The 27,822-nt window shown below is 35.2% G+C and overlaps 1 protein-coding gene across 2 annotated transcripts in view; it reads right to left on the bottom strand.

Annotated features, from left to right (window-relative positions):
* The window catches only part of LOC138707830 (serine-rich adhesin for platelets-like), a 1,123,723-nt gene extending 1,099,273 nt beyond the window's left edge, over positions 1 to 24,450 (bottom strand). For both annotated transcript variants that reach the window (XM_069837793.1, XM_069837794.1), the window contains exon 1: positions 24,339 to 24,450. The gene's annotated coding sequence lies outside the window, so the exon portion shown is untranslated. The remainder of the gene's footprint in view (positions 1 to 24,338) is intronic.
* Positions 24,451 to 27,822: the final 3,372 nt, after the last annotated feature.

Here is a 27,822-nt window from a genome sequence, read left to right as displayed (position 1 = left end):
AAATTACATAGTTATTGCACACTTTTCTGAAAGTTATTCTTTTGTAATACGAGATTTAGTACAAGGTGTGCATTGGAACAACTGCCAAGCCACAATACATCCTTTTGTAGTATATTTCAAGGAAGGTACAGGCCGGGTAGCTCAGTTGGTAGAGTAGTTGGCTACGGACAGGAAGGTCCGGGGTTCGATCCCAGGTGGTGACAAGATTTTTTATCGTTGCCAAACGGTCCCGAGGTTCACTCAGTCTCCTATAGAAGTTACTACCGGGTCTTTCCTGGGGGTAAAAGGCGGTCAGAGCGTGGTGCCGACCACACCACCTCATTCTAGTGCCGAGGTCATGGAAAGCACGAGGCTCTACCTCCATGCCCCCCAAGTGCCTTCATGGCATGTTACAGGGATACCTTTACCTTTTTACTTTTTTTACAGAAATTCGTCACAAAAGTATTGTCATCTCAGAAAGCATGAAAAATGACACTGATTCCTTTCACTTTTTTCAATCCGATGTAATCAATTTCTTAAACAAAGATTCAACGATATTAAAAAAAAATTATCTACTTTTACATTGGATAAAGTTCACATACAAAAACAAAAAGAATTTTAAAAATATCTGCTTATATGAAGACTATTATGGAATTAGCGCTGGATGGAACTTCTTTGCAACGTCGCATGGTAAAGGGCCATGTGATGGCTGCTATTACACTCTCAAAGCTCTTTGACAAAGAATATGATGAAATATTTTTTCAAAGATCTTTGATAAAAGGTAGGATTTGGGGTATATTACACTACATAAAATTTTATATAAAATATTTTATCAAAGTTAACCTAACATTAGGAACAAAACTCACACCTAACACTTGTTCCACAACAGTTGACACATGTTCCGAGGATTTGTTGATATTAATATTTGCGCGTTAAGTTTATGATTTGTTGATACTAATATTTACGCGTTAAGTTTATAACACCATGAATGAAGAACAGTATTATGCTGGTTTAACTACAATTAGTTCAATTATTACATAAGCATTTTACTGAAAAAGAAACAGAAAAGAAACGCCTGTGGGTTAAACCATGGATTGCAAAACGTAATAAGAGAGGTATCCATCAGAAATTATTGGAAGAGCTACAATGCGAGGACTTGAAAAGTCATACAAATTATTATAAAATATTATTATTATTATTATTATTATATTAATACTATATTATACAAATTATTTATTTACAACATATAATTTCCTTCACACTCCGATATCAGAATTTTTGTGGTAGAAACAGTCCAGTTATATTTGCGTTCCGCCATATTACACTGTCATATGTTTCATAATATATATTTTATAAAAGATCTTTGTAAAACAACTTTGATAGTGTAACACTAGCCGCACTGTTAAAAGACTTGCTACGAGAGCCAGCCTACAACCCAGTCAAGATATTATACAGGGACATCATTTTATTTTTACTAACATTTTTAATATTAACTTGTCTATACCTATAGAGAACCGGAAACACCGCTTGCTCCCCCCTCCAAGACTGGAGTTCGATGATACTGGCGTAAAACACAAATCACTCTACTAGGTATAGAAAGGAAGAAAAGTAGTTCATCCATTTACGTAAACTAGGAAATATCGCGATTTTGAGTTTGATAATTTTCATTAGGTTTTTCTTTAATCAAAGTACAGTACTGTATTAAGAATAAGTGTTTTTACTCACGAACTGAGTTATCCATGCGAACGTATTCATTATGCAGTGTATACTGTCTACAGCACATTAGCGTACAATATAGAGAAAGAAGTTAAATTGAAAAATAATCATAATATGAATATTTAAACACAATTTTGAAAATGGTGGCCGTTCATTTCGATACAGGCTTCAGTTCTTTTGTGCATATTATCGCATTATAGACTATTGCATCTAATTCCAATTGCCAGTTTCGTCCTTCGTACTAGTAACTCATGTTGAAATAATTCTGTACCTACTCTACGTACTGCGAAGTCAATCTTCACTTCTGCCCGACCCGAAAATATAAAATTACTCAGACATGCTATCTACTGTCCGTCCAAGTGGTTATGCCGCAGGATTGTAGAAAGGGGGGAAATCACGTGACAGTTAATTACTTAACGAGGCCCTTTTATTTAAGTTAAATTAAACAGCTGTATAATATTACGTAAACTTCCAATTCCTAAGAGAAATTAATGTTTTCAGAAAAGAGCCAAGACAGCCCAGTTTTTACAGAGGGGCGAGCAGAAGCAGGTGGGGGAAATCGGGATGCGACATAGGCAAACGGACAGTACCTGTGCGAAAATATGATTCAATATTGAAAGCTCTTTCGTCACTGGAAAACGCGAACATATTTCTGGAACGTACTATACTCAGTAACTCAGTACTGCTTACTATCTGCGGTCTTGGTTCTGTGTGGAGTTGGAACTTCCTTAGTAGAAGGGGTGGGAGTGAAGTACATTCAAAAACTCAGGTACAATAAAAATTGAAGTAAAAATAAAATGATATCCCTGTATAAACAACACCAAAAACTGATTGCGCACAAAAAAACATTTCTAACGTGTCATTTATATTTTTTCCCCTTAATATGCACAAAAACACTGAAAATTTGCAGGCCAGATATCACAATCTAAAAGCCATTAATTGGTACATTAAAATTACATTCTTTCATTCCGTTGTCAAAAACTAGGCTTTAGTAAAACAATTTTCTTTCTAGAAAGAAGGTAGGCGAGTGAAAATTTAAAGTGTAGTGTGAATGAAAACAGACGTTTAATCTGCAAAATATGCAAATATTTGAAGATATCATAGTAAGTGAATACAAGTGTAAGTTAGCAGTGTTTCCTCGACTGGCTAGATCCGTACTAGGTGTAATGTTGCAGTTTCACTGGATCAGCCAGTGCCGATAAATCTCCCAGCGCGCGGTCAACGCTTCCCGTCCACTGCTGCTGCACCGGTCTATTACACATTGCTTTGTAAATGATTAAATTTCTATTAAACTATTAGAGATCCCATTGCAATTTTTCTGGGATTATTAAGAATACTTTAGTGCACTTATTAGGCATTTTTTTTTTGTTTTAATACGGCTATTTCACATTGATATTTAACTTTCAAAAATTGAATCATAAAAAATATATGTAGTGATTATTTTAAAATCAGTTAGTAAATATTTAGTAAAATACACTATTTCAAGCTCTTACAGTAAATGTATTTTTCAAAAAAAATTTAACATCAATATCCTCAGAAATATGACGCTTGAAATGTTGTATTATGCGACATTTTTAACGAATTTTAACATGCAATATTTTAAAGACATGTGGACTTAGATGGAAATAAAAATACATTTGTTAGTTTATTAGACCTATAGAGTTGGTAAAAAATATAAACGCAATCAGAAATATGAAGGTCAAAATTTGTATAATTTTGTGAGATTTGTTGTGGAATGACAAGACGCTAGTCCGAGTGAGCTGTGACAGACCCACTTCTTCAAAGCAGACTTCGGATCTTATCACGCTCGACAGGCTTTAAATGCACGACACTAATCGTGATCACAATTCAGCCTCAAAGGAAGAATTTTCAGAATAGGATGTAGTTGCTGAAAATTATGATCAATCTACTAGAATTGTTCAAGGACACTATATTGATCGCCCATTTGTATGGTACTGAACAGGACAGTTTCAGTCCATTTGGATAACTCGCTCGGAAAGTCAATTGGGAGTTCCAGACACGTGGGCGGTACGGAATGTTTGGGACCCAAACAGGCTCAGAAACTCGCTCCCCGTAAGATTTTCCTGTCCCATTTACTGGCACTATTGCGAAGTCTATCGCTTACAGAATATAAACAAGAACATCAAATGCGCCTTTGAGGAAATGTATAACCAAAGAAAAATGTAAGCTTATTTAAAATTAAGATATTCTTCGTGGTAATAACAGATGTGCTCATAATAAATTAACAGCAAGGAAGAAAATGAGTAGGTTTTTTTTTTTTTTTTTTTTAATTTTGCTTCCAAATTTTTAAATTTTAATAATGTGATACTGAGTAGAAGAAAGCTAATCTATGATTAAAGTGAATTTTCTCTTTGAAAAAATCTGTTAATAATTTTAACTTAACTGATAATTACGTGTGTTTTGTGGCATTAAAAATTATACATCTTTTGAAATATGATCAAATTGATAGATTAATAAAATTAATTTTTATTTATAAAATATTTATATAGGAAACTAATTGTACTGTAGTATTTTAATTAAAATAACTGCGTACATTATAAAATTTGCGTTTATAAACTGTACAATTTATATACCTAATTTTAATTTGTTTAATTTTAATTCAACTTTTTCTCAAAGATTAGCACAACGTAATAGGTAATAGCTTTCAATTCAATACTTTAGGATCTATGATCAATTTAATTTATTTTATTGGGTTATTTTACGACGCTGTATCAACATCTAGGTTATTTAGCGTCTGAATGAAATGAAGGTGATAGTGCCGGTGAAATGAGTCCGAGGTCCAGCACCGAAAGTTACCCAGCATTTGCTCGTATTGGGTTGAGGGAAAACCCCGAAAAAAACCTCAACCAGGTAAATTGCCCCGACCGAGATTCGAACCCGGGCCACCTAGTTTCTCAGCCAGACGCGCTGACCGTTACTCCACAGATGTGGACTCCACGATCAATATAAATAAAATATTCTATATAAATAATAACAATTAGGACCTGATAATGTGTTAATTAAAGCGAAAATGTTAGTCCAGATATAGTAATGTATAATAAGGTGTAGTCCACACCTGTGGAGTAACGGCCAGCATGTCGGCCGCGAAACCAGGTAGCCCGGGTTCGATTCCCGGTCGGGGCAAGTTACCTGATTGAGGTTTTATCCCGGGGTTTTCCCTCAACCCAATATGGGCAAATGCTGGGTAACTTTCGGTGTTGGACCCCGGACTCATTTCACCGGCATTATCACTTGCATATCATTCAGACGCTAAATAACCTGAGATGTTGATAAAGCGTCGTAAAATAAACTACTAAAAAATAATGTGTAACATCAATGTGCTCAGCTAATGATAAGTAAAGACGGAAATATTAAAAATAAATTTGTTCTCTGATTTTATTTTCTACACTCTCACAACTTTCATTCATAATATCGCAAGAAAAATCATAAAAAGTTGATACGCTAGATGGCAACACTGTGTGCCGTGGTCTCTGCTAACTGGACGTAGAACCCACACACGTCTCTCTGGGTGTTTGAGGGAGCGGGAGAGTGGGACTCGGAACTATCCAGTCCATTTTAACGCCGCTGTATGAGCTGCGTTTGGATCGGGTACCAATGTTTTATTGCGTCTAGTGCAGTCCATTTAAAAACTAGACCCATTCGTGTCCAGAGTGGAGAATGAGCTAAATCAGTGTCCCGTACTCGCTCACTGCACAGCTCTACAATCTACAACTTATTTTTTTGTGAGAGATGCAGAAACAAAACGACAGAAGCAGAAAACTATGACCAATATTCGCACACAAGCCCACAACATAATGACCAGGCTTCGAGACTTCGGGCCCGATAGAGCAGTTCAGTGGGAAATCTGCATAACGACGTACTGAGTATAGTGGTAAAGCGTACAGTGAGTGGGGGTACTGTAGAATGACTGCCAACAAATACGCAAAGGAAAACGCTCTGGATTTGAAGGTTTTGACGAATAATTTGGTTTTCATACAAACTGTGTCTAAAACAATTACACGGTTAGAAAAGTCAGAGCAAGAGATGCCGGAAGCCCTCAAATTAATTTAGAAAATCATACAGAGAATTAATGAGACATCAAGTACACCGGTTACTGAACATGTAAAACAGAAGTGGAAATATTTTTTTTGTAAAAATAACGGATATGGAACATTGTGTAAGATAAACAGCAAATTAGTAGACATAGTCAGCAGAGAATAAAGGACTGTCTCTTAGAGACTGCAATGATGTTAGGTTTTTTCATTTTGCTCCTATCACGTCATGCGACGTAGAGAGCAGCTTTCTACAGTACAAACTTTGGCAGATAACCAAAAAATATTTACGTTTGAGACACTGAGAATGTATCTTGTAGTAGGTAAATTGCAATTCGGTACTGTAACTGCATTTCCTAAAGGAGTCATTCCACGTCAAATCGCACAGCAATAAAACACGACCTTCTCGGAAATGGTCGAATTTTTTTTCATGAATTCCAGACATCAAATAAGGAGACCCGTATTTTTTTTTATTTTCACAATTATTAATTATTTGTGTAGTTATGAATATTTGAAGTTACGCAAATTATGCGCGCACTGTTACATAAACTCGCATGGAACTCTATGTCTACATATAATTGAGATTTGCGGTTTGGCGCACTTGAAAGACGAAATACAACACTTTTTATTACTTTAGGCCTATCACAAATAAATTTAAAATTTGGCCTATTTTTAATCGTTTCTTTTTCAAAGCAAAATTACTATATTAAATAGCCAAGTTCAAAATCTGAAAAAATTTAGACTTGTTCGCTGATGTATTATCTGTAAACTACTGCATTTATAAATATGGGATCGGCACCCATACATTTGTAACAATTTATTTTCCGGAGACATGCACGCGCTCGCGATGCCCAGCTAATGAACTGCTTGCAGCCATAGGCTAGAAGGCTGCCCGTGGAAATTCCCCGTTGCATCTGATGTCACGATACTAATCATCAAATGATTAATACCTTAAGGAACAGTAAATATCTTATCTAAATTTTTTTTATTATTGTCAGCTCAGCTAAGAGGGGAAGCCCTTCACAGTTTATACTGTATATAGCCAAGTGTTTGATGATAGCAAGGCTGGGTAAGGCAGTAAACTTTATGGCAGTAAACAGATGGCAGGAGAGAAAAATAATCAGTTTGGGTTTGAATTTCGCGCAGTGACGTGACTTCTATACAGCATGAGTGATGGTAAAGATCGCGTAATATATAACAAGTGTTTAAATCCATTTACCTTCCTAATCACGCTTTTAAAAAGAAAAGTACACTAAGACGCGTAAGTCGCGACTTATTGATAAAGCTCAATTTAAAGGAGTCTCTGAGTGTGCAAATATGTGATTTGTTCCGTAAAAATCAATCAATTTCCGCATAGGTCAGGTGAAATTATATGTGAAGCCGGTAGTTCTTGTGATATTAATAAACATGAATCAAATGAAAGTGCGGACAGAGAAAGTGATTATCCCAGTACTTCTTCTAACAGTTCTATGGATACAGTGCTAGAAATCAGTAATATTGAGGAATTAAACAAGAGTTTGGTGTCAATAGAATCCCCTATCAAAAAAAGAAAGCTACAACAAAACGATACCCCCGTGAAAAGTTTCAAAAGTAAAAGGCTCCCTAGTATGTTAAGTTTTTCATGTAGAAGATGCATCATCATCCATTCAAAAGTCAGCCATATTTTATTTTTGACGGAATGCAAAGAAAGGTACAACCTGAAAATTACATAGTTATTGCAGACTTTTCTGAAAATTATTCATTTGTAATACAAGATTCAATACAAGGTGTGCATTGGAACATATGCCAAGCCACAATACAATACAATTTTAATTTTACTTCCTACTTTATTTTATTTTATATTCTCTTATAGGCCTATTAATATTATATCTGAACTGTGACCGAACACGAGCGCTGCTCATTCGGTCTCAAATTTTGTTAATACTACTGCATCTCCCTTTTTATATTGATTGTATTATTTTATTTCTATTTCTTTTGTTTGTAATTATATTCTTTATTCTGTATATTTAAATAAATAAATAAATAAATAAATCCTTTCGTAGTATATTTCAAAGGAGATACAGAAATTCGTTACAAAAGTAACCATGTAGCCATCTCAGAAACCATGAAACATGACACCGATCCCTTTCACTTTTTTCAATCCGAAGCAATCAATTTCTTAAAGCAAGAATTCAACGATATGAAAAAAATCATCTACTTTTCCAATGGATCAAGTTCAAAAAAAAATTTAAAAATAACTGCTTACATGAAGACGATTATGGAATTAGTGCTGAATGACACTTCTTGGCAATGTCGCATGGTAAAGGTCCATGTGTTGGCATTGGAGATACTGTTAAAAGACTTGCCACGAGAGTTAGCCTATACAAGATCCTATAAGAACACAAAAAACTGTCTGATTAGTCACAAAAAACATTTCTAACGTGTCATTTATATTTTGTCCATTCAATAAGCACAAAAACCGCACTGAAAATTTGCAGGCCAGATACCATAATCTAAAACCAATAACTGGTACATTAAAATTATATTCTTTCACTCCGTTGTCAAAAACTGAAGATTTAGTAAAATAATTTTCTTTCAAGAAAGAAGGTAGGCGAATGAAAATTTAAAGTGTGAATAAAAAGAAACATTTGAAAAGCATAATGTACAATTATTTGAAGATATCATAATAAGTAAATTAGCATTGTTTCCTCGAGTGACTTGATCCGTACTGGGTGTAATGTTGCAACGTTCAGTCAATTATCCGGCGCCGATAAACCTCTCAGCGCTCTTTAACGCTTCCCGTCCACTGCTGCTGCGCCGACCGCTACACATTCTGTCATAAGTAATTACATTTCCATTGAACTATTGGAGATCCCATTCTAATTTTTTCTGGAATTATTAAGAATACTTCAGTGCACCTAGTAGGCATTTTTTTTAGACTTTTAATAGGACTATTTCACATTGATGTATATGTTTTAAAAATTGAATTACAAAAAAAAATATTTGAAATAATTATATTAAAATTAGTTAGTAAATATTTAATAAAAGACAGTACTTTAAGCTTTTAAATTCATTTTTTTTTTCAAAACAAATTTAACATCAATATCGTCAGAAATATGACGCTTTAAATGTTGAATTGTGCGACATTTTTAACGAATTTTAACATGTAATATTTTAAAAACATGTGGACTTAGGAGGAAATAAAAATACACTTGTTGGTTTATGAGACCCATAGAGTTGGTAAAAAAAAAATATAAACGCAATCAGAAATATGAAGGTCAAAATTTGTATAATTTTGTGCGATTTGACGTGGAATGACTCAAAGACGACCAATAGGATAAATGAAAAAATTAAAATTGCTACATGCTTATTTCCACCATTAACACTGTGTATAATTAAACACAAATGCTTATAAAAGACAGGAGAATAAATGCTTTTCACATTCTTTTGACATTATCATTGTGTAATTAATGTATATTTACTTTCAGAATGTACATAAGTGTGTTTCCCCATACTACCGTACTTTACTCTAAATAGCAACGTTGTTACCTCAGCACATCTCTATCTACCTGCAGCGAGTCAACAACCTATAGTGCATGCACAGTAAACTTATTGTATCGGGCCCAAAGTCTCGAAGCCTGATAATGACGTAATCATGCGGTCCAAAAAAAAAAAGCCCACGATGTGAACTCGGAAATTAAATTGCTAAATTTATTTATTGATAAATGTGTGACCATAATAATTACTAATCATTTTACTAATATTTAATTTATAATGAAACAATTCGTAATATTTTCGATGAGGAGAGAGACGCCAGGCCAACCGATGATATTGAAGTCAGAGCAATATCAGTAGGCTTCGTATTTCAGCTACCTGTAAACTGGAATGAAGTTGCCCGATTCGAAATATATGTGACGTCACAGCGCAGGTACAGGTACGTTCGTATACAAAATAGTTACACATCCTCTGCCCTCTTCCTCTAGAAAGTCAAAACAGGGACGCAGTCATAGTGGATACTCTTATCGATCACTGCTCTTACTGTCGTATTATTTAAATAACTACATATTTGTGGCTGCATAAACGTTCATTGCAGAGGTAAAATGCCTTAGATAAGGCGCTCAAGAGTGTAATATTGCAGGGTATAGTTGAGGATCCTTTTAGTAGGTTATTTTACGACGCTTTATCCACATCTCAGGTTATTTAGCGTCTGAATGAGATGAAGGTGATAATGCCGGTGAAATGAATCCGGGGTCCAGCACCCAGCATTTGCTCATATTGGGTTCAGGGAAAACCCCGGAAAAACCTCAACCAGGTAACTTGTCCCGACCTGGTTTCGCGGCCAGACGCGCTAACGGTTACTCCACAGGTGTGGCTTAGTTGAGGATATTTGAACTAAGATTTTCAATAACATTATACATAAATTGTGTAAAATAAACGCAAAAGTGACAAAAAAAAACAATGCACTGGAAAACGCTGCAATGCCAAAAGGCACAAAAAGTGTATTGAATGTAATCCAAAAGCACCAGTACCATCAAAATCTGAAAATTATGAAGCTATTAACTCGACGTTTAGCAAAGATTTGTGTAGCCTACCATGATGCTCAGTGCCAACATCCCAATTAAAAAATTAAATTATGCACATTATAGGCCATTTCTGGAAAAGTACAAAGAAAATTAGTGGGTTGCCAGTGATGAGCGATATGCAGCATCCTAATCAAACACGAAAAAATATCACACAATAGGAATATCTTGTACTACATCATACACCAATAACGCCATGTGCTATTGAAAGAATTTCTTGCAACATAAAATCATTTCAAGTGACATCCGCTTATTTTCAACTTACGAATGCACATTATTATTCACTGCAAAGATCACGACGAAAATGAACATCACGGCTCAAGCATGTGTTCACTAGTATAGTTTCAGAATGTCGGGAGATGACTGTACTCCACGAAAACGCAGCGACGACTTGTTTGTTTCTATCCTTATCCGTTGCATTACCTGTGTTCGGCGTACTATATACCCAATGTGACTTTAACTTCAGTCTTTAGGTAGCTGGAATACGGAGCTAATTATTAGGTCTGCTACATTTGATAGGCAGCATGAGGTGCTCAAGAAAGAATCTGCATCAAATGTAGGATAATTCTAGAGGTAATGGCTTTGAATCGTGTTACCTCACTATGAGTGAAAAATATTAATTTCAGTTTCTAATTCAATGTCTTCGTTTCGATGATGTTAGAGACACAAATGCGCGCAAGGAGCTGTCAAATTTACATATATTAGAGAAATATTTGAAATTGTTGTGTATATGTAATTAAATTTAATTTTGCATGCTAATAAATTTTTAGATTATTATGTTATATAAAATGTTTGTTACCATACTCATCCAAAAGGATAGTACAGTCATCAGAACTCCATAAACAGTCAAATTAATTAAAAAGAGGCACACGAAGTACTAGGTGACGTCTGTCCCCCACGCGCCTAACGGAGGGTTAAAAACAAAAATTCGAAACATGTGGTCAAAGAAATTTTACTAGTAGGTGACAAGAAAGCAATCATACAAATATGCAAAACATTTGAACCGAAATAGATAAGAAAGAGGCTTTTTGTGCATGCCACAGTGGAATACCCAAAAGTCTATTTCTGTCCACATTTACTGTGAATGTCTAAAAATGTATACAAGTTCAAACAGATTTATCAATACTATTGAAAAATTAATACCTTAGGAAAATAAAAGGTAGGCCTACATGTTCTGCCAAATGCTTTCCATTCTACATGAAAAGTATAACAGGAGAAGCATCAACAGAACACATCATATCTTATATTGGCAATACATGCAATGTTATTTAGGCTACAGTCTAGCACAAATACAGATCCAGAACGTAAGAAATGCGATCTCATGGATTACGGAATTTGGGATAACAAAAGAAAGATTCTTAATCAAGACTAGGCGTTTACGTTTTCTGGTAATTAGATTGTTACGAGAACAAAATCTGAGAGAATACAGCATAAAGAGGACGGATAGAGAGTCAGTCCCCATGGAAAATATCTACTTCTTTTGAACCGAATGCGGACCCATGATATCTGTAACCGAATACTCTACCATATAATAAACAGGACAGAAACATACTGTATTATTCCTCAGTACTGTGTACTGTGTATTACAAAACAGTGAAATAGGCCTATTAACACCAACACAAATATGGATACATAAATAATTAAATACATAAATTAAATATAATAAAATATACTATAGACTCTTACCTGTTTACTCACAGGATCTCAAGTAGGTATGGTGCTTTTCTTTTGATACAATGCAGATGTGCCTTGTAATTCGGTCAAATGAATTGTGAAGAAATGTATTTTATGTAGCTACTATATATATTTTTTTTCTTCTCACACAAAGAAAATTATTATATTGGATTGCTTAACATGTATAGTATAATGTAAATTGAAACACGTAATGTAAAGCAGTTATTTTCTTTACTAGAAATGCACTGCATACAGTATATACTATCTACAAACGTAAACATTTATTTTGTGCCCTACTGAGTAACTGCACGCTCCATCTCCCGTTCCCCTCACCCACCTAACACAGCCGTCCGGGTCTTCGTAACTTCATGCGTTTCGGTACTTAGGACAGCGGTCTGGTAATAACATACTTTACTGATCAGACTCCAGATGTATGTAACAATTGTTCTTTCTCTGTCACATCGTCAAGTGAGATGTACTGCCTGATAATATAATATAATAGGCAGAACCTCAATCAGTGGTAGGACCCTAATTATTTGTATGATCATCCCAAAAACGCTTCGAAAACGATCACAATGACATGATATTAGGCCTAATACGGTCGTATTCTGTCCCATGATTTACAGAGATAGTCAGTTATTCATAGACTATATTGGCGTGACGTCATGTTGACGCGTGACACAGGTACTATTATGGAACACTTTCATCTTGTTTCTGATGCAGTTGACGTTCCATTCATGATTCGAAACTCGACCTCGAAGACTGTTAAAAATGCATTCTAGTGATACAGATTGATAGTACCATGATCTTTCCTAAAATTTTAATTATTTGTTAATTTATTTGATTTATTTTTACTGGTACTGGCAGAGTTAAGGCCAAAATGCCTTCTCTTCCACTCAACCAGTACAAAAATATGTAGCAAATATAAATAACATCAATACAAAAAACAATGTAATAATAATAATAATAATAATAATAATAATAATAATAATAATAATAATAATAATAATAACAACAATAACAACAACAACAACAATAATAATTATTATTATTATTATTATTGTTGTTATTATTATTATTATTATTATTATTATTATTATTATTATAATAAGAGTAAGAGTAAAATGTATAGCCTACGAGTTTAGGTACATGTAATTCTGAGAGTTAAATAAGTACAATTTAATGTTAAATAAGATAATTTGGATCGAAGTAATGATTAACATAATGAAGGAAAATTGATATAGTCCTATTAAAAATAAATATTCTACAAAAGTGACGTTTGAAGAAAGAACATATTCCAGGGCCGAAAAGCAGTTTCTTTTCTGAAAATCGGCTTTTGAAAGTTGTAAATGTCTGACAGCCTCTACACTACGCACAGTAAAATACGATATTTTCACTATTACACTGTCATAAAGACTGAAGGCTTACACTGATCAAACATTATTTACACTCTTGTACAAAATTTACAAAATAAGTAGGCTGTAGTAGTGTAATATAAAATGCTGCACTTTGCATTACAATACACAACACTGTACATAACATACACTTATTATTGTATAATATAATATTTGATCAATGTAGGCCTATATTCTTTATTATAATGTAAATAGTAAAAAAAATAGCGTATTCTAATGTAAGCTACCTAGTGTAACTAATTTAAGTTGTAAATATTAGTATAGGTATTTAACTGTTAAAATGGTCCATGTTTTGTTCTGCTAAAATTTACGAAACAGGAGTCGCGTGAGCCGTCAGTGAAGTACTTAGTTTGCTAGATGCACGCGCGTCGTCAACTTAAAAACTCCAGTAAATATTTAACATTTCAACCTCCTAGGACAAAGTACGGTCCTTAGATATTAGACTTTTATTTTAAATCTCCTCCCGGATTCAACTTTAAAATGGACCATATTTAGACCATTCTACCCGCACAATGGGCCAAAGCTAGCCTAAGTGCAGGGACTTATCCCGGGTCCAGCACTGGAAATGCCAAGACAATCCAAGCCATACTGCTGTTGTTGTGCACAGTTTCACCCTACACACATATTTCAATTTTACTGATGTGAAAACATAAGTGAAATATTTTGCGGTTTTCAGGATGTGCTGTTAGCATCATGTCGACACAATACCGAAGAATACAGCACACATAATAGATCCAAACACACGACAGAGTCTTCCACACAGCTTCAAATCTACTCCTTATACATTCTTTACCCCACTAAATTCAAATACGAGTCAGAATTAAGCTTCCAGAGCAGCAAATACGGTTATACGAGTTAACTGGTATTCTGTGTAATTGAGACAAATTCACTGAGTTTCCTGCAGCACGTAATTACATTTAGCAGAAACAGAATTTCATTCAACTAATCATAATTTAATTTAAGCTTCGAGGTATATTTCGCAGTTCAAGATCAATACAACAGTTACAATAAAAAACAGACTTTAATTCTCCAATAAATGATTTCTTAGCATCGCCACAGATACACATGACTGTACTTGTCACTATCTCTGTCACTAGAGAGTTCTTGAAATTTATATTTTCCCTATCATTCATAAAATATTTTGATATGATGCATCTTGCACAAAAGGGGAGATCTATAACTGAAACTTTATTAATATATTTCAATATTATTTGTATTTATCCTGGTAATAATGAACAGTTTGACTCGTAGACATTTTGTTTTTCAGCATTAACTTCCCATGATTGTATAAGAAGATTCGAAGAGAACGTAAGGATGTAGACCTTCGGCTCCCCCCTCCTACCAATAATGCATAACATAATGTCAATACGGCGGTTGCTGTCGTCTGCGACACAATGAACTTTTCTGTTGATGTTCGAGTTAGTCATTATTTTCCTGGTTATTATATGCTTATTTAAGTTGTGTTAACTCTAGCTAAGTGGTTTTATATTTTATTTTATCCGTCTTAGTATTTATTTTATTATTGTAAATATTTTTGTTTTATTACTAATATTACTATTATTATTATTATTATTATTATTATTATTATTAAATTATTTTGTATTACTATCTTTGTATCATCTCCGTCACGGTTATTCTATTATTATTATTATTATTATTATTATTATTATTATTATTATTATTGTTTCTATCATCAAAATTATTATTGATCTCTGTAAAATTTATGTAGACTACTGGACTGTACCTGAGCACGAGCATATGCTCATTTCGGGTATCTATTCATACATTTAAAATGTAAATTGTGAATAAATTTGAAATTTGAATTTGAATTGCACAGTTCAGAAGGAGTAACATTCTCTTAAAAGACAATCGTTACATTTTTGCATAAATCCGTATAACAGCTACAGAAGTGGCTTTCACAAATTATTGATATTGAAAGTAACAACGTGTACACTAAGAAACTGGAAACGAAAATGTCAACAAATGGGAATACCAATCCACAACAATCATGTGTATTCATTCAATTATGCAGATGGCCAAGTAATACTTGCACAAGATCATGACGACATAGAAGACATGACAAGAAAATTGAAAGGGGAATACGAACATTGGGGATTGACGATAAATATAAAGAAAACTAAATATTTATGTATTGGCGAGGAGATAGAACCACTGCAACTAGACAATGGAGAAATTATAGAACCAAGTACGGAATATATATATTTAGGGACGAAAATAGATCAATTCGGGAAAAGTAATACTGAAATTGAATATAGAATTTCCGAAGCAAAGAAAGCAATTAATGCTCTAAATTCTCTTTGGTGGAACAAACATATAACAAGAAACAGGAAACTGCAAATTTATAAAACAGTACTCCAAAGTATTCTTACCTATGGCGCAGAAGTATGGCAAATTTCTACAAGGGAACAAAATAAAATTCTGGCTATGAAAATGGATGTTTTAAGAAGATCAGCAGGAAAATCAAGAAAAGAAAGAGTAAAAAATAGACAGATAAAAGAAATTAGGAAAGTAGAGGAAGAACCAGACGTTATTGACGTTATAGAGAAGAAAAGACTACAATGGTATGGACATGTAAAGAGAATGACAGGGGAACAACTACCACAACAAATTATGGAATGGATACCGACAGAAAGAAGGAAAAGAGGTTGTCCAGCAAAGACGTGGATAGAAGGGGTAGAGACTACCATAACTTCCAGGAATTTGACACCAAAGCAGTGGATGGATAGGGAGGATTGGCGTTTCGTTTCCGGAAGACGGCGTCAGCAGTCATGAAACCAGAAGAAGGAGGAGGAGGAGAAGAAGAAGAAGAAGAAGTAACATCTGCCATTCAGCTACCGACGATGGTTGTGTTCATGTTGCTCAAACAAGCTTCGATGCGCCGAATGCGAATCGGAACAGTATAACGGAACTTGAGACTGAGGGCAGTGGATTTTACCACTCATTAAAAATTGTTTCTAAAATATTTTTCATAATAGAAGAAAATTCAGACGTCCATAGGTTTTCTACAAGTTGCTGCGGCGATGATGATGATGATGATGATGATGATGATGATGATGATGAGTCTCCGAATTTCAGTTACCTATAAACTGGAATGAAGTTGCCTGATTCGAAGCATATGTGACGTCAGAGCGCTAGTATATGTACGTTCGTATACAAAATAGTTACGCATCCTTTGCCCTCTTCCTCTAGAATGTCAAAATCGGGACGCGGTCATAGTAAGTAGTCTTATCAGTCACTGCTCTTACTAGTCATATTACTTAAATAACTACATTTTTGTGGCTGCTTAAAAGTTCATTGCAGAGATAAAATGCCTTAGGTAAGATGTTCAAGAGTGTAATATTGCAGGGCATTATTGAGATTATTTGAACTAATATTTTCACTGTAAATATAGACAACATAACATATAAATTATTGTGTAAAATAAACGGCACATAAAGTGTGTTAAACGTAATCTGAAAAACCAGTAGGCCTACCATAAAAATCTGAAAATTATTAAGATATTAACTCGACGTTTAGCGTGGATTTGTGTAGCCCACCATGATGTTCAGTGCCAACATTTCAATTAATAAATTGAATGATCTACATTTTAGGGAATTTCTAGAGAAGTACCTATACAGAATATTAGTGGGTTTTCAGTGATGAGCGACATGCAATATCCTAATGAAACACGAAAAAAACACGAAAAAATATCAGACATTATGAATATATCAGATTATTTACTGACATTGAAAGAATTTCTTGCAATATAAAATAATTTCAAGTGACATCTGCCTATGTTCAAGTTCCATAACTTACGAATGCACTTTATTATTCACGGAAAATTCACGACGAAAATGAACATCACGGCTCAAGCATGTACAGTATTTACTAGTATAGCTTCAGAATGTCGGGAGTTGACTGTACTCCACGAACAGGCAGCGACGACCTGTTTGTTTATATCCTTATCCGTTGCAATACCTGTGTTCGGCGCATTATATACCCAATGAGTTTTTAACTTCAGTCTTTAGGTAGCTAGAATACGAAGCCTAATGATGATGATAAATATTGGACTAATCGCTGAAATTAACAATGTTTGTCGAATAGTTCTTTATGTTACATCGCATAATAAATAAAACAAGTTATCAATAATGCAACGAAGAATTTAATATAGCAGAATTACGTCGTCTTTCTTGACCGCATTTAAAGACATTGGGAAGTAACATTTACCTATCCGAGTCCATGAAGTCACCGCTGTGGAACGGTTAGCACGTCAGACTGTGAAACCAACGGGACCGGGTTCAAATCCCTGTTGGGAAGTTACCTAGTTGGGTTTTCCCGGGGTTTTTCCTTAACCCATTAAGAGTAAATGCTTGATAACTTTCGGTGTTAGACCCTGGACTCATCTCGCTAGAATTATCACATTCACCTCACTCCGACACTAGATAACCATAGCAGTTGATAAAGCGTCGTAAACTAGCCAATTTAAAAAAGAATGCATGAACACCCTGTGTCGAAATGCACACAATAGTTTTATATGAAGTTAAACATATCCGTACAGACAAAACCAAATCGATTCAACAGAAAGGGTCCAACGCAAAGGCAGCAAAGTATGTCAAAATGGGAAAGGGACATGGTGAAGAGATAGTAAAAGACTTAGGGTGGGAACTTCTAAAATCAAGCGACGAAAAACCAGACTCACCGCATTATTTAAGGCACAAATGGGACACAAAGCATGGACCGACACAAATGCTAGATTAGCAACACCATCATACTCAGGCAGGGCAGATCATATTAGGAAGTTTAAATGTGGAAAACAAAGAACGGACGTGGCAAAATTTTCCTTTGTTAACCGCACAATAGTAGACTGGAACAGTTTACCTGCGGCAATCTTTCAGGGTGGTCCTCTCAAAATCAATACATTTAAGGAAAGGTTGAGAAGATTAGACTGAAAATGTAATTGCAGGACAATGTAATTATCTAAGTTGTGTCATGTAATTAAGTTGATTGTAATTAATTAAGATGGTATGAAATTTAGTTGATATGTAAATAAATTAAGGTGATATGTAATTGATTAAGATGATATGTACCGTCGAGCGGGGTGACTTTGTGCCATGAGGGTGACTTTGTGCCATTCGCGCATTTCATAAAAAAAACGTGAGGAAGTAGTCTTTAAAACCGTCACAAGGTTTTAAAGACTACTAAACGTAAGGAAGTAGACTTTAAAACCTTGTCACGGTCTTAAAGAATGCTTCCATACGTTTTTCGCGAATGGCACAAAGTCACCCCTCGCGACGGTAATTAAGATGATTTGTAATTAATTAAGGTGATATGTAATTACTTAAATTGGTAATTAAGTTAGGTTTACTTTTGCTTATTGTAGGCATATTATAGAACTGCTTTTATTTGTAGTCCTAGGTTTATTTCATCTATTTATTTATAGTTAGAAATAAATTCTAAGTATATTTTATTTTAGTTTATGTGTTTTTCTTTTTCTTTCGTATTGCTGTAATTATTGTATAACTGTAATGGTATTATTGTATATTATATATCACTGCCACCGGGTGTATACCCAATTGTAGTGTTAATACATACATACATACATACATACATACATACATACATACATACATACATACATACATACATACATACATACATACATACATACACACATACCCCCTGCGGTGGCTGAGTGGTCAGACTTTCAACCTGTCACGCAGACACGGGTTTGAGTCCCGGTCAGGTCTGGGATTTTTCATTCAAAAGTCCATAGTAACACTTGTGGCGGACAAGGTCGCAGTTAGGGCTTTCCTCGGGGTTCTTTCGTTTTCCCCATATTAGGCATCTATATTATTTCGTCATCATTCTACAGCATTCCCCGATCGCCGGCTGGCGACGCACGGAGGGGCCTGGTCTAGGGACGAGGGGTAGGCTGTTTGCTCGAAACCTGGGTACAGAGCGAACCTTAGTGTAGTCAGCCGGTGTGAGTTTGGGAATGTGCCTAGCTTGAGGATTAGCGCGCAATAGATCGTAAAATGTTGCAGTGCTGGGCAATAATGCCTCCTCCTGAAATTCCATTTTATTTCATTCCAATATAGCAAGCACAATTACTAAACTCGTTATTTTGTAAATAAAATAAAATTGCATCCCACTGCAACTTAATAAAAGCTGCGTTAGGGCTTGAAAGAGTGTTGGCAGATTATTGGATACACGTTGCGATTACTTATCTGAATGAAATGTGATTTAGTTTATGATTAACAGACTAAAATTGTGTAACATCTTGAGTAATATCCAAGGATTTCTGAAACCTACCTGAATATATTGCTTCGTCCCGAGGTAAATTACGAACAGGGGGCCTGCTTTATTGATATATCGTCTTAGAGTGGAATGGAAAGCAATTTCGGAAGGGGGGTACTATGACCCAGCACTGCAACTTCAAGATATTTTGCGCTAATCTTCAAGCTAGGCGCATTCCTAAACCCACACCGGCTGACTACACCAAGGTTCACTGCGTACCCAGGTTTCGAGCAGGCAACTCCACTCATCACTAGACCAGCTCTCTTCGTTGTCGTCAGCCGAGGTTCGGGGAATGCTATGGAATGATGACGAAATGGAGAAATGTTGACGCAATTATGTAGATGCCTAATATGGTGAAAAGGGAGAATTCCGACAAAAACACTAACTACAACCTTGCCCGCCACAAGTATGTCACTGCGGATTTTTAAAAGTCCCAAGCCTTACCGAGACTCAAAGCCGGACCGCCTGCATGACGGACTAAAAGTCTCATCGCAGGAGTAAATGTGGTTTAGTTTGCGATAAACAAAATATTAAGAGTGGATATACAGTTTGAGTGTCAAAAAAGTCATTTTTCAATTATTTTTTATATAAAGATTGGACGTTTATCTTTATGTCATGTCCACCGTGGTGGCTGATAGTATAGCGAGTCTAACTCCGAACCCAGCGGTCCCGGGTTCGATTCCCGGTCAGGACGTGTTGCCTGAGTGATGTTTTTTCGGAGTTTTTCCCTCACTCCTATGGATGGAACCCCACTCATCTTCCCCAATTCCTTTCCTCCCCATCATCCTTTCCTCATCATCCCGTTTCCGATTTTTCAGATCACTCTACCGGCGGCCTCCCGAAGCTGCTGACTCTCTCGACCGGCCTCCGTGGAGTGAAGTTCAGCGATGTTGGATGGATTCTTCAATGACACCCGAGGCGGACCTACTCGGGGGAGGAGTTTCGCCTCAGACCGACAGGGGGGCCTTGGGGGAAATTGCCGAATCAGGAATAGTGTATGGATTCTGTCGGTTGTAGGGACCTGTGGTATTCAACTCATTCCATATCGAGGGTTAGCGCAATAGGTCGCAGTGCTGGGCCGTCCGTGCCCCCTCAGTTAAATTCCATTCCATTATCTTTATGTCAGTCAAGAACTTTTTACGATACACACAATATGTTGGTAGATATGACTATAAACGTGCGAGTGTGCGCCTATTTAGTTCTTCAAACATTGAGTATATTTAACGCTCGTTTCCAGTAACTTGTATTTTTCAAAACCGTTTTTGTGATAACTTTGTAGGTTTTTAAGATACTGTACTAAATTTTGCATTCAACTCTCTTTCATCCTTTTGAAAAAGATGAAGTACAATTATTTCCGTAACATTTAAAATTTATTAAAGAAAAATACCTAAAGAACATTAACGATTTAACTTGTCATAAGAAATTAAAAGAAAATACTTCTATTGTAGACGTTTCAAAGATTGTAGTTTATATTGTTCATTTGACATTCCGGAGTAATTAGAAAAAAGAATGACTCAGAAATATTCATATTTTTGGACATTATGATAAAGTCAGTTCGCAAAAACAGCCATTTTTGTTATGAATGTTACTCATAATGGTGCAGGGGCGTATTTTGCGGGCTACCGGCGGTAGCCCAAGGAAATTACAAAAGAAAAAGTTTATAATATAACATAATGTAATAATTTTGTATTATTAGTTTTACCATAGTAATTAAAATTAAAGTAATTGTTAGATATATTTTGTGTAATAATAGGGTCAGCGGTAGCCGAAACCCTTTAACCAGTATACGCCACCATAATGGTGAAACATTTAGTAAATCTGAAAATAGTATATAATTGCATAAGCTGTGAATACTGAGCATATCAAATTGCAAGGTGAAAGAGTCATTAGTTTCTGAGACAAATATTGGATTTCCCTCATTTTCAGTGCTCAAACCTGTATATTCCTGTTAAAATTGTGTAACGTCTTGAGTAATAGCCAGGAATTTCTGAAACCTACCTCAATATGTTGCCTCTTCCCGAGATATATAAGGTACAGGGATTAATTTTATTGCTATTTCGTCTTACCTTCGAAGATTTTTTTTTCATTAATGTTGCAATTTATAATTTGACGTAAACTTTTAGAATGATCCATCAGAAGCAGATGATTGCTTCATTCGGATTGTTTATATATGTATTTTTTACGGGCCAGATATGTTGCAAACAACAATTGCAATATACATATTAAGAAAGTTTTAACTATAATAATATAATTTCTTTTATGCCTGTTATAAAACTAAAATAGCTCGTTAATAACTTCCACATCCAATTAAAAAACGGTTAATTATGGTACAAGTTCGTAAAGGTTCTCTTTCTGGCACGTGTGTAAAATTTGTGAAACGAGGCTCGGTCAAAAAGATAACTTTACGAATGTGTATCATACAATATTCTTTCTACGATAGCACAAGTTTACATTAAATAAATATTTCAAGTTGGAAAGTTTGTAAGATTACGATTTCACGGCCGTCTAAACTCAAAGCTATTAATAAATAAGTATCCTTCGAATTACAGTCTGTTTTATTCATGATCGCGATTTCATGGCCGCCTAAACAAGCCATAAAATCAACAAAGCGGTTAGGAAAAGTTGAATGCTACCGTAAAATGGTGATACATGAAACACCGAGGTTACTTGAAACACTTTTACCAATAATCATTTAAAATGGTGTGGCAACACTGTTTTTAAATTCCTTCCAATTGTTTTGTGGACAACTTGTAGACCAAAGCCAGGAAGATCATTGCTCATCATCATTAGATAGAATATCTTAATGTAAGTGATTTTAAATGTGTATAATTACAAAGGTAATAAGTAACTAAAAATCATAGCTTATGAAACGTCTACTATAGAGCATAAACTAGCTATATGGGTGAAGTAATAAAACTTGTAATCAAACTTAACCTCACTTATTGTATTAACTATTCTAAGGTCACACCTAGTTCTCTGTAATATTAATTCTACAAGTATCAGACTAATATATAGTGTATTAATGTGGGGTCACTTGAAACATACATTTTAATTTACCCGATGGATTTCCAATTAACCCGCAGTGAAAATATAACCACATATGCAGTTCTATTTGATTAATGGATAGCCAATTAATGAACTTTCTGGTTTCATTTTAGCTTAAAAATACCGAGGAAGTATAAGAAGCTGCCAGGGGCTCGATCGTATATGAATTTCTCAGATGGAACTCTTCAAAGAGTTCAAATTGTGAGCATTAAAGGGGATGAGTTTCAGCTTTCCTTCATGAGAAAATCAACGCAAGCTTCTAACGTTTACATTTTCCCAGAAGAAAAGAATTGTTATTTTGTGAAAATTCAAGACATTGTGTGTGCAGTAAAACCATTGTTTGTAAGAAGGGTTCACTAATGCTTTCCGATTGAAATGTGGGCATTTATAGTTTATATGAAGGAAAATAATTTTTCTGTTTTCATTTGTAATAACTTAAATTTTATATTTTTTACCAAATGTTCTATGACATTTAATTTCTACTACTGAAAAAAAAAAAGAAATATTGTTTTCTAACACTTCTTAATTGTTTTCTTAATAATTTTTTGTCTCAAGTATAATATTTGATTTCTAACTTGTATAAGCATCATGCTCTCATTCATAAAAAAACTAAAAATTCAGTCTTCAAACAGAATTGAATGAGGTGTTGCACTACCAGTGCTTTCAACACTACACCATTGGTCTTATATGTACCATTAGATCAAAATTATACAAAAATTAATAACACTGTGATAAATTAAAATTTTTAAGTGTTTTAAATAACCACAATTTACGGTACATCTTATTGCAATGAGTACTACAGATGTAATTTCAAAAGAATGTTAAGTTTGTTACTTATTTCTATTACGTGTAATATTTACGCCATGAAATATCGAAATAATTTCTTATTGAATTTTGTACATGGAACATTTTATTTTTCTTGGCAGTGCGTAAAGTGATTAGGTCTACTTAGTTTTGTTACGCACTAGTGTTTTAAAGCTGCGTGGAAGAATATGTAATTGAAAATTGCAAAGCACTCTACTGCATATTTTTATCACGTCGTTTACATTATTACTCCTATGTCTTGACATTAAAATATATTTGTTTTACGATATTGCGTGAAGTTGCATTTTACCCATTGTTATGAGTGCATAAAGTGAGTCTTTAAAACTACTCCTTAAACTCTGCTCACAGTACTGCCGTCAGCATTTTACTGACAATGTAGCTTTCCCGGCGTGAAGAAATCCTGTTACACGAGTTAATCGATATTGTAAAGTACTTAAACAAATGCAAGGGTTTTGAATACCGATATTTTTCATAAATTTTGCAACGCGAGACTAAAAAAAGAATACACGGAGTAGTCGCCGCTGTGTGTGTCGTCACTAAGTCGTCCGGCATGACGTCATAGGGAACGGACGAACAATCACACACAATCTGGGCGAGATGCGAGCAATGACTCCGGCTTCCACATGGCCTCACAATTGCGTCTGTCCACCAGCCAGGGAACTGGAATCCTAGTCCAGGAGTCTGCTAGCTCTCTCTCCCGTGCAGCCTCTCTTCCATCTTCGACGCTATAATTAAAACTCGGCCGTAACGACCGCGAAGCAACAGGCTGGCCTTACCTGCAGTCCGGGGCTCCAGAGGGTCGCATCTTCGCTTGTGCATCGGAGAGTCGCAGCACTCGCTATCCACCTCGCATTTCACGGAATTACACAAGTTCACGGCATTACGAACGAGGCCATGAACGTGAACTGAGGGCAAGGCCGGAGACGGAGAGGTGAGCGAAAGCGCGTGCTGGGAGCGAGGGGTGGAACGAGCATGCGTAGGCAGGGGGTAGTTCCTTCCGTCCCACGTGTCAGCTCTGCAGGGCTCCGGCTGCCGGAATTATTGTCTTGTATTTACATTCTATTCTTTACTAACGCGAACTGACTAGGGCTATCGGAGGTTATGTAACAAATGCCATGTCACTGCGCAGGCGTACCTCATTCCAGGTACGAGTTGTGAGTTTGCCCCGCCGCACAGAGGTCCAAAATCCATATTTAGGACAAAAGTAGAAAAATCACGTGTGAAAAAAAATGAAATAAAACCCTTAAATTATTTTTCCTATATAACTGAGTAACACTGAATTGATTATTTCAATCAGCGGAGGTGGCTGCAGAGCGAGATAAGAAGCCGGTAACATGCCACATTTCGCCATCCAGAATCCTTACTCAGCAAGTGCCGCGAGTCTCCCGTTTTCTTTGTGCTGTAACTCTGTTGTAAGAGGTCGATTCCATTCATATTTGGTGTCAACATGTCAAGTACTTCTTTAGGTATGTAACACTTTGTTTTTGTTACATGTAATGTTATTATAGTATGTCAAATTAGCATAAGTGGACACGGAACAAAATATAAATATAACAATTGAGTGCAGATTTGGCTAAGGTAGAGAAAAGAACACCCTTTGTTCCGTTCCAAAATGATTTTTTTTTCATTTCAACTCTATTTTAAATGGAGTCTTATGGTGCGGATATTTTCGGAAATAATAAATTATGCGCACTATTCTTTCCAGGTGCAATAGTGAAATTTTTCTCGATTACAGTTATTTAAATATCTGTGAACCGAATCTGCTTCCGAAGTACAATTCAGGGAATTCAAGGTGGCAGCTTGTTATTTATGTATCAAATAAGCTTCCCGAGTGCCCAAAAGGTACAACAGTACCTAAAATGATACATTTTTCCCCATAAGATAATTTATCGTTGGAGAGCAAGAGGATAAAGAATATGAGTTTTTTTTTTAACGAAATCAACATTTTCTTAGTGAACTACTTATTAAATTAGGTTCTCATCGTGATAGTAATGAAAATTTAGAGAAAACTTACCCCTGGAAAAAATCGTGGCTGCCCAAGAAAGCTTTTCCATTACAGCAAGTATGAGGTCGAAACAAAAACAATCCAGAGAATTAGAGCTTGTATACAAAACAAGTTTACTACCTGTAACTACTGTATAAAGTTTCATGAAAATCTGTTAGACAGAAGAACAGTTACTAATTTTGTCTAAATGAATCCCTCTATAAGTGGCAGTTCCTCTTATACCAACGTAATTAGAGTTTTTACACAAAACAAATGTACTACGTGTAACTACTATATAAAATTTCATAAAAATCTGTTAAGAGAAATGTTACTAATTTTGTCTAATTGCGCCACCCTATAAGGGGTAGTTCCACTTAGGCCAACGTAGTGAGAGCTTGTAACTTATACAAAACATATATGCTACCTGTAGCTACTGTGTAAAATGTCATAAAAATCTGTTAAGTAGCTGAAAAGTTATTAGTTTGTCCCGCTAAATTTGCATTCTGGGCCACTGTGCGTCGTTGTAACTGATAGTTATATCTACATCACAAATAAACGCATATTGCGGGGGTTAGAAAATTCCATAATTGCAATTTAGAATTCCGGTGAGAAACGGGATATAAATAACCAGAAATATGTCCTTATGTTGTCGCCCCGTGTTGTCGCAGAAGCAGTAGCCTACTAAAACGCGGATCAGTAAACACTGTTGTTTATTCAACTGTCCGAAGACAGTTTGGAACCTCATATGTAGGGCCGTGACATCGGTATATTTGTATTAGTCTGAGGTGAACATAAGACGCCGGTCAGAATGTAGTCGACGTGTTTCAAGTACAGGCAGCGGAAGCGAATTTTACACACGCCTAAGCAAGCACGTTTCGTGTTTTGTATACGATTATTGCGAGTTATAAAATCAAGACAATAAATCATTGTATACAAGGATTAATATCGGAAAGGTCTAAAATGCTGATGAGGTTGAGAATAATTGTTGGGAATCATACTTAAATTGACACAAATGTGGTAAAACATGTCTGAAAAGATGTTATATATATATATATATATATATATATATATATATATTTAGAGTTTTGCATTACAGTTTTAGAATTCCGAAAAAACGTATATGGCGTACAATTTTGCTTTTTCTATATTTAACTGTTACATTAATTTATTTATCACATCTATTCCGTATCTTACGTTTCTTGCATGTTGTTCGCCTGGTTTCGGTTCCTGCTGCAATAAACAACGACATTCATTTTCAAAGTTTCAAATGAAAATGACCGCCGAGTGTCGGATAGTATAACCCTGTATGCGGAAAAACTGCGTTCAACATCGGCTGAAACCAAGGACGCATATGTAAAATATTTCACATCATCAATTTCATTTCTACATCAAGTTTATATCAACCGCACTTGTCATCTGATATAATTTTTGCAATGTTGCATAATGAATTGAAACCACCGTTCTTTTTTGTATTACTTTGTGATGTATTTTGTATTACTTTATGTTCATGGTGTCGACTAGACGACGGTTCAGAATGACAATGTTCTATTTAGTGTTCAGTAAATTTTAGAGGAGAGCATTTTAAAAGTTTGGTTGTTAATAAAATCAATGCAGATAAGAATCGTTTCAAACTAACTTTATCACGAACAATAATTGAGATATCAGCATATAATTTATATGGTAGATAGCTGTGAAGAAGCAGAATTCAATGCAACAAAAATCTCGATTTTGCTAAAAATGTCAGATTGAACCTTGTCATTCTGAGCCTCGTAGTATTGTGCAATGTTCAAACATGAGAGAAGAAACCAGGCCATAAAAAGTTTCGTCTCATTCCATATGAAAACTAATCTCAATATTTGTGCTGAAATCCTTAAGAGGTTTAAACATGAAGATGTGGGAGTGAAGGATAGCGAATATTTTTATAACAAGGTGGAACAAACACGACAAGCCTCCTTATGCAGAGCAAACATCGTCGAATATCGAACTAATTTCACCACACTCGACAAACTTAAACAGAACATAGCACCTGTAATGCACTACGCTAGTTTAAAACATGAAGGGATAGGAGAGGAGGACAGCAAATATTTTCATAATATTGACGAACAAGCATGACAGGCTTCTCTCCTGCAAAACGAATATCGGCGAATGTGGAACTTCGCCATATTCGACAAAATGAACTGGACACGATGTCTGTCATGCGCGATATAATGTGTAATATTAAAATTAAATAATTTATTTTATTTGTTATTTACTTTATTTATTAACAGGTTGGATAG

The sequence above is a fragment of the Periplaneta americana genome, chromosome 10 (genome assembly GCF_040183065.1).
Source record: "Periplaneta americana isolate PAMFEO1 chromosome 10, P.americana_PAMFEO1_priV1, whole genome shotgun sequence".
Classification (NCBI taxonomy): domain Eukaryota; kingdom Metazoa; phylum Arthropoda; class Insecta; order Blattodea; family Blattidae; genus Periplaneta; species Periplaneta americana.
This window is presented reverse-complemented; position numbering and strand designations above follow the sequence as displayed.